This window comes from Perca fluviatilis, chromosome 22 (genome assembly GCF_010015445.1).
Source record: "Perca fluviatilis chromosome 22, GENO_Pfluv_1.0, whole genome shotgun sequence".
Classification (NCBI taxonomy): Eukaryota; Metazoa; Chordata; class Actinopteri; order Perciformes; family Percidae; genus Perca; species Perca fluviatilis.
The window spans coordinates 28,168,638-28,176,137 of NC_053133.1; the positions used below are offsets into that span (position 1 = coordinate 28,168,638).

The following is a 7,500-nucleotide window of genomic DNA, read 5'->3' on the forward strand; positions in this document are numbered from 1 at the left end:
AGCCCTAGAACTTAATGAATCAGGACTTTTTCTCCAAGTCCAGTCTCAGTTGTTGCCTCTCATGTCAGTGTATTTGGTAATAAATGCTTTAGTGCAGGGATCTTCAACAGGGGGTCCGGGACCCCCAGGGGGTCCTCCGAGTCAATCCAGGGGGCCTCCAAATTATAGTTAATTTTTTAAAGATTTTCAAAAATTATTAGCAAATATAAATCCCCACTGATGGTAGGCGTACTGGCCAATAGGTAATGTAGTCACTAAGGTAGCCATCCACAGATACAGTTCATCCCAAAGGAGTGACTGTTTCACATTTGTTTCACATTTAAGGGTTAACATTAAAACATGATTTATAAAATCATGTCAACAATTATTAGGCTATTTGAATAGCTTTGTATTCTATGCAAAGGTATCTATAAATGCTTTAGGCGGCCCTAAAAGTTATTGTAGGAACAGATTAATATGTAGTAGGGGGGTCCCTGATCCATCTCTCTTTCAGTTGAGGGGTCCTTGGCTTAAAAAGCATTGAAAACCCCTGATTTAGTGGAAAGGCCAGGGGCCCGTTCCAGGTAGGAGGTTTAACAAACTCTGAGTCTAACCCTGATGTCTGAGTTGATTTACCCTGAGATGGAAACTCTGAGTTTTCGGTTCCAGAACAGCTGATTTGAGTTGGTTCAATCAACTCAGAGTAGGTTCACTCAGGGTTACGCGCGTGCACATCCACTCTAAAAAGGCAGTATGAATAGAGCCATGATTCTACCATTCACCATGGCAACAACCATAAACAAACGGGTCGGCGGAAATGCTCATGCGCACAAACAGCGAGTTTGAACATTAATTTCGTTAAAAAGCAAGACAGCGGCTGCTGCTGCAAAAGAGAGAGAATTGGTGTGGGAGAAAATTGCTGCTCGAGTCAATGCGTACGCATTACAATGTGTACGCATTAACAGTGTATTAATTTCATATTTAATCACAGTTAACTTTTAATATTAGGCCACTGGTGAAAACTAGAATTGTATTACACCTATAATTTCATTTAAGTGCAATCCTGCGGGCGAAAAAGTAAACTATAGGCTACTAATCCCATTCTGAGGCTGCAGCACCATGATCATTAACAGAACTATAATGTATAATCATTTATTTCTTTTTAATGGCTCTCACGTTTTTGTGTCCAGAGAACACTACAGAGACGTTTAAAAAACCTTTAAGAGCGAGTCACACTTTTCTGACGGCTCTGCATACAGTGGCTTTAGGCTACAGTATGATCCGCTACACTGTTATAAAGAAAACTGCCGTTTGCAAAAAACGTAATGCGACACAAAGAATCTGCTGGGATGTTAAAGCCTGTCCACGATGGTTGATGTTAGTGATATGAGGACGGATAAGGTATCTACATATCTGATGTTAGTGATATGAGGACGGATAAGGTATCTACATATCTAATGTTAGTGATATGAGGACGGATAAGGTATCTACATATCTATGTTAGTGATATGAGACGATAAGGTATACATATCTAATGTTTAGTGATATGAGGGACGGATAATATCTACATATCTGATGTTTAGTGATAGAGGACGGATAATATCAATATATGTTAATATGAGGACGGAAAGTACACTATCTGATGTTAGATATGAGACGGATAAGGTATCTACATATCTAATGTTAGTGATATGAGGGACGGATAAAGGTATTACATATCTGATGTTAGTGATATGAGGAGGATAAGGTATCTACATATCTGATGTTAGTGATATGAGGAGGATATATCTATATCTATGTTGTGATGTACCTTGATATGTGTTATTTATTTAGTTTGTTGATTGGTGTTGGTGGTTTTTCTTCCATTGGTGTCCACAAAACACACACACACACACACACACACACACACACACACACACACACACACACACAAAAAAAAAAAAAAAAAAATTGTTTGTGATTATCCATTTAAGACGCCCCAATGACCCTCATCCCTGGCTGGATCCAGTTGCGGGCTTTCCTTTGGGAACTCACTCTTTCCTCCTCATACCTTCAAAGTTTTCTGTTCTATCTCTATTATTCAGTTTATTATATATTTGTGCTGTCTTGCTGCTGTGCTATTTTATTTACACACACACATAACACAAAAAAAAAAAACTCTCTCTCTCACTCTTCCACCTCTGGGTCCAGACAGTTCCATATTTTATTCCTTTCCATTCCTTTCACACTTGTTATTTTCGTCTCTATCCATGTGCTTCACATCCTACTACACTATTGGTCTGTGACGCTCTTCCTGTTGGTTTTATGTCTCTCCACTTTGCTGCTTTCTTCTCTCCCACTGACTGCTGCTCTCCTGTCTCTACTGACTCTCCACTGTCTCCTCTCCTGCAGCTACTCTCTCCTGTCTCCCGGCTGCTCTCTCCTGCTACTGCTGTCTCCCTGCTGCTCTCCCCTATTGACTGCTGCTCTCTCCCTACTGACTGCTCTCTCCTACCGGCTGCTGCTCTCCCTGCTGCTGCTCTCTCCTGACTGCTGGCTCTCCCCTACTGACTGCTGCTCTCTCTACTGCTGTGCTCTCCCCTGCTGCTCTCTCCTACTGACTGCTGCTCTCTCCTACTGACTGCTACTCTCCCCTACTGACTGCTACTCTCTCCTACTGACTGCTACTCTCTCCTACTGACTGCTGCTCTCTCCTACTGACTGCTGCTCTCCCCTGACTGCTGCTCTCCCCTACTGACTGCTACTCTCTCCTGCTTTACTGTACTCTCTCCTACTGACTGCTGCTCTCTCTCCCTACTGACTGCTGCTCTCCCCTACTGACTGCTGCTCTCTCCTACTGACTGCTGCTCTCTCCTACTGACTGCTGCTCTCTCCTACTGACTGCTGCTCTCTCCCTACTGACTGCTGCTCTCCTCTACTGACTGCTGCTCTCTTCTCTGGGTGCTGCTCTCTCCTACTGACTGCTGCTCTCTCCTACTGACTGCTGCTCTCTCCTACTGACTGCTGCTCTCTCCTACTGACTGCTGCTCTCTTCTACTGACTGCTGCTCTCTCCTACTGACTGCTGCTCTCCCCTACTGACTGCTGCTCTCTCCACTGCAGCTGCTTCTCTCTCCCTGCAGGCTGCTACTCTCTCCTACTGGCTGCTTCTCTCCTCAATGACTGCTGCTCTCTCCTACTGACTGCTGCTCTCTCCTACTGACTGCTACTCTCTCCCTACTGACTGCTGCTCTCTCCTACTGACTGCTGCTCTCTCCTACTGACTGCTGCTCTCTCCTACTGACTGCTACTCTCCTACTGACTGCTGCTCTCTCCTACTGACTGCTGCTCTCTCCTACTGACTGCTTCTCTCTCCTACTGACTGCTACTCTCTCTCCCTACTGACTGCTGCTCTCTCCTACTGACTGCTGCTCTCTCCTACTGACTGCTGCTCTCTCCTACTGACTGCTGCTCTCCTACTGACTGACACAATTCCAGAAGGTACACTGATCATATGTAGGCCGCGACCCCAAATAAGCTACTAAAAGTTTTTTCGGAGGGTGCCCGATAAACATACAACAGATAATATACAGACACCAAAAACTCAATTTAACATAGATGCAACATAGACAAATGCCGTAAATATGCAATGTAAATATTCTTGTAAATAGACTAAACTAGGTGTTGAAGGTGTCTACCTTGTACCCTGTTTTTTCTTCCTATGTGTAATATTATGTGACTGACTGTTCACATGTTTCTGAGAGACTCTCCTACAGGAGATTAAAGGGAATATTTCACCGCTGGAGAAGCTAATACATCATTAAAATTGGGTCCTTATGTGGTAGAAATATGAAAAAAAATTAGGAATTAGTTGCCTTCTAGACGAGAAAAGCCAGAAAATGTGTTTTTGGTCTTATATGGATGAAAAACACCAAATCCCAGAATGCACCTGCTTCGTTGCTTTGAGTCCACTCCCAAGCCACGCCTGCACCGCTGACAGACCGACCAGGGCATTCAACTCAACTCAAGCGTGTTTTTATTGTCATTTCAAGCCATATATGCGAAACAACGTTTCATCGTGACTCAAGTGGTGTTACACATTTAACATATATAAAACAACATTATATAAAAGCGACATTATATAAAACGACATTATATAAAAGCGACATACGAAACAGGCTACATTTGGTACGCACACTTTATAGGCTCCGTAAAGTTCAGCTAGCGCATACTAGCATTGGCGGCGGTGGGCTGTAAACACCGGAGCATAAAACAGCCGTGAATTAGTGTGTAATGTGGATAGAGTGGGCATTTAACAGTCACAAACTCCACCAGCAGTTACCAGTTAAATGGATACAAATCACCACATTTCTGCACCGCTCGTGTTAACACAGCCCACCTCTTTTTACCTGGCGACCAGAGCATCTCTAGCTTTCGGAGGGCTAGCAGGCCTGGTAGCTGGACAGTCCGGTTACACTATTCAGGCAGGTTTCCACAACAACAAAAAACGGCAGTCTCTGAACTCACGTTGGGATTGTGCGTTGAAGTTGGATGTAGTCCAGTTTGTGGTCTAAATAGCCGGACACTTGCAAGCAGGATCCGTGAAAGTTCAGCTAGCGTACTAGCATTGGTGTAGCTAAACACAGGTATAAACACAGCCGTGAATTAGCGTGGAATGTCGAGATGGTGCGGCATTTAACAGTCACAAGCTCCACCAGCGGTTAGCGGTAGCTAGTTGGTTTTATTTCTACACCACCCGATTGTAGCCACAGCTCCCCCCGGCGCGGGGCAGCCTCGGTAGCTATATGCCGTGGCTTTAGCGGTCTGTTGTTCAGGCATGCATTTCCACAACAACAAAAACACAGCGCACTGAACTCACGTTGGGGTTCGTTGGAGGATGTAGTCAGCTTGTTGTTAATGGCGTTCTTTTTGTCCACGAAGTCGTTTTACGAGTTGTTTTCGGAGTTACGACCGTGGTATTGTGTGACAAAGACGAACAACCAGCGTTATTGCGTTTACACGGATGTGGCGTCACGCTCGAGCTATGGTCGCGATTACAAGACAAAAAGCGCACCATTAATGAGCGAACTGCAAGCAGGATGGCTGGGACAGGTGACAGCTAGCGTTAGCTTTCCACCTAAGCCGATGAAGGATAATCCCCTAGCCGGCTTAGCGGCATTGAGCGACACCGCTGGTCTCCGTGCGAAGCGAGCTCACGTAGTGTGCCGGGTATTGCGTCTGTAATACGTGTTCCTCCATATTCTCCGATCTGTACCGATGTATCCCGTTGGTACACCGTCCAGTAGTTTGAATGCAGATAATTGTTTGTAAATGTTTTCTGCTGAAAACCGAGAGCCTGTTTAGCGAAGATTCAAGATGGCTGACAAGTCGTTTTCGTTCGAATACCTTCGGCCAGACTCGGCAGTCAGCCCTGTAGGCGTGTTGAAAACTATACGAGTAGATCCTACTACTGGCTGTAGTCCTTTGCCTCTGGCCCAAAAATCTTCAATGACGCAAAATGCGTCATTTTACGTCATCGGAAGATTTTTTCCAGGCTCCAAATGCAGAAATCTCTCGTCTCAGGGGGACATGAGGGAGGGACGGTCATTCAGAAATACTTCGGGTTTCTACTGATACAAAGCTGAATGCTAAATCGGTGAAGTATCCCTTTAAGTGTCCGCAGCTCTGTTCACAGGATGGACCGAGGCTTTATGTTCCACGAAGGTCAGCAGACCAGAAGCGTTAGGGATGCTGAGTAAGAGCAAGTAACGCGAGCTCTTGTTTTACATTTCTGCCTACACCTATTTCTGCGTGAGGCGCTCAGCACGCAGTTTTCCATGTGTTGGGTATTATTCGTATGTGTACATATTTAATTATTGGCAAATAATCAAAGATGTTTTATCAATATTAATAAAATTATGAATATGGTTATGAATAACTATCAAATCAACAAACAATCAAAACGGGGCACCACCCTACAAAGTAAGGGACCAATAACCAAACTGTGAAATAGTCTCATTAGGTGGTATTCCTTTAAAATACAGATCTTAACCTGGTTCTATCTATCTGGTATTCTTTAAAGGAACAAAGGAAGGGTAAATTTGAGCACTGACCTGTGTTCAACCAGCAATTATTACAATAAAGTACACAAATAATAACAGACAACTGCTAATTAAAGTATGAGTATAATTTATTAACTTCAAAATCATCAATGGCCGATCAATTAATTCTTCGATCAATTAAAACCAATATAACTTTTTAATCTACAACAAAACAAAGCAAAACAAACCAGCATAATTTCTCTGTGAGGACACTTTTTTTTTTTTTTTTTTTTGTGTGTGTGTGTGTGTGTGTGTGTGTGTGTATGTATTGATGGTGAAATTGATGAGAGCCAGGGGTTGCTTGGCCACACCCAGATTAGCCGTTAGTTCATTGAAGCTAGGCTATGTGTTAGCTGCACAAAAGCTATTTAGCCTCAAGAGGCGGTAGTGGCCGCGTTACGCTACGTGGCCTAAGCTGAGTTAGTTCGCCTCAGACTAACGTGTTACAGGACAAAGAGGGGACGCTAGCTACTCGGCTATGTGCTAGCTGTGTAGCTATTCGACATCGTGACTCACTGTTGGCCAGCTGTTCACTTGGGCGTGTGTATGTCCATTAACATGTGTGTGTTGTTGTTTAGTGATAAGGAAAGGAAGCCCCTTAGGAAAGGAAAGGCACCTTGAGTCTTGATTTCCGAGGTTCTGACAATGATACACTCTCATTCATTACAGTAGCTAACTTCTTCACGAGGGAAGAAATGTGGCATTTACAGTTTTAAACCAGGCTACATTAGTCAAACACAACATCAACAGTATATTGTGATCAAATGATACAATTACAGCATAATAATGGGACGTGGTTGTCACCATCAGATTAATAAATCAAACCGCATAGATACGCGTATTAATCAGATCACATTAATGGCAGCACAAGTAGCAACAATAGCAAGTTACTCATTAATAAAACACTATTTATCTCTACCCAGACCGTAAGCCTTCTTACTGTCTGTTGTCCTGGATTATCCCATAGACTTCCACGGGAAACAGAACCAAAAATCCGAATTGCTCGTCAACAATGCACGGAAGAGAACTTTTCCCTCCAAAACGGAGCAGCATAGAGGGAGTTAGTTCCAGTCGACTTTTGAGATGAAAAACGTTGTTTCCTTCTCCTGCAGATATGAAAACACTGGCGTGTAGTTTAATAGGATCCACGGTGCTCCCAGCACAAAAAATAAATCCACTTTTGTTTCGAAATATAGAGTTTTAACAACCTCCTAAGAGTTGAGATGGAAAGCAAAGATTTTTGGGTGGTCAGGCTATTTATGGTTCAGGTCCCCTGACCTGGCTCCATGCTGTTTTATGGTCCCAGGAGCCAATGGGAGATCAGAGTTCTCAAGCCTGTGGCCATTTTGTGCAGTAACACTTACGTGTGACCTGCAGGCTGTTGTTAGAAAATGGCTGATGAAGGCTCTTTTCTGAGGAGACATGGATTGGAATTTTCCATG

At 43.7% G+C, this 7,500-nt stretch overlaps 1 protein-coding gene across 1 annotated transcript in view; it reads right to left on the bottom strand.

The window, feature by feature from the left end:
- The window catches only part of LOC120552569 (NLR family CARD domain-containing protein 3-like), a 1,238,648-nt gene that overhangs the window by 910,265 nt on the left and 320,883 nt on the right, over positions 1-7,500 (bottom strand). The gene's annotated exons all lie outside the window — the stretch shown is intronic.